Source organism: Bison bison, unplaced genomic scaffold, assembly GCF_000754665.1.
Source record: "Bison bison bison isolate TAMUID 2011002044 unplaced genomic scaffold, Bison_UMD1.0 scf7180017860456, whole genome shotgun sequence".
Taxonomy (NCBI): Eukaryota; Metazoa; Chordata; class Mammalia; order Artiodactyla; family Bovidae; genus Bison; species Bison bison.
The window spans coordinates 880,489-881,597 of record NW_011491028.1 but is presented as its reverse complement, the minus strand read 5'-3'; the positions used below and the strand labels follow the sequence as shown (position 1 = coordinate 881,597).

Sequence of the window (1,109 nt, the reverse complement as noted above, 5' to 3'; positions counted from 1 at the left end):
CTGGGTACAATAATCTGGGCTGTAGGTTATTTTCTTTCATCACTTTAAGTATGTCTTGCCATTCCCTCCTGGCTTGAAGAGTTTCTATTGAAAGATCAGCTGTTATCCTTATGGGAATTCCCCTGTGTGTTATTTGTTGTTTTTCCCTTGCTGCTTTTAATATTTGTTCTTTGTGTTTGATCTTTGTTAATTTGATTAATATGTGTCTTGGGGTGTTTTGCCTTGGGTTTATCCTGTTTGGGACTCTCTGGGTTTCTTGGACTTGGGTGATTATTTCCTTCCCCATTTTAGGGAAGTTTTCAACTATTATCTCTTCAAGTATTTTCTCATGGTCTTTCTTTTTGTCTTCTTCTTCTGGGACCCCTATGATTCGCATGTTGTAGTGTTTAATATTGTCCTGGAGGTCTCTGAGATTGTCCTCATTTCTTTTGTTTTTCTTTTATCTTCTCTGATTCATTTATTTCTACCATTCTATCTTCTAATTCACTAATCCTATCTTCTGCCTCTGTTATTCTACTATTTGTTGCCTCCAGAGTGTTTTTAATTTCATTTATTGCATTATTCATTATATATTGAACTCTCTTTTATTTCTTCTAGGTCCTTGTAAAACCTTTCTTGCATCTTCTCAATCTTTGTCTCCAAGCTATTTATCTGTGATTCCATTTTGATTTCAAGATTTTGGATCAATTTCACTATCAGTATTTGGAATTCTTTATCAGGTAGATTCCCTATCTCTTCCTCTTTTGTTTCGTTTGGTGGGCATTTATCCTGTTCCTTTATCTGCTGGGTATTCCTCTGTCTCTTCATCTTGTTTAAATTGCTGAGTTTGGGGTGTCCTTTCTGTATTCTGGCAGTTTGTGGAGTTCTCTTTATTGTGGCGTTTCCTCGCTCTGTGTGGGTTTGTACAGGAGGCTTGTCAAGGTTTCTTGGTTAGGGAAGCTTGTGTCAGTGTTCTGTTGGGTGGAGCTGTATTTCTTCTCTCTGGAGTGCAATGAAATGTCCAGTAATGAGATATAGGATGTCTATGGTTTTGGGGTGACTTTGGCTGCCTGTATCTTGGAGCTCAGGGCTGTGTTCCTTGCTGCTGGAGAATTTGCTTGGTATGTCTT

At 38.1% G+C, this 1,109-nt stretch overlaps 1 protein-coding gene across 3 annotated transcripts in view; it reads left to right on the top strand.

The window, feature by feature from the left end:
- The window catches only part of A1CF (APOBEC1 complementation factor), a 103,260-nt gene that overhangs the window by 27,114 nt on the left and 75,037 nt on the right, over positions 1 to 1,109 (top strand). The window lies entirely within an intron of this gene.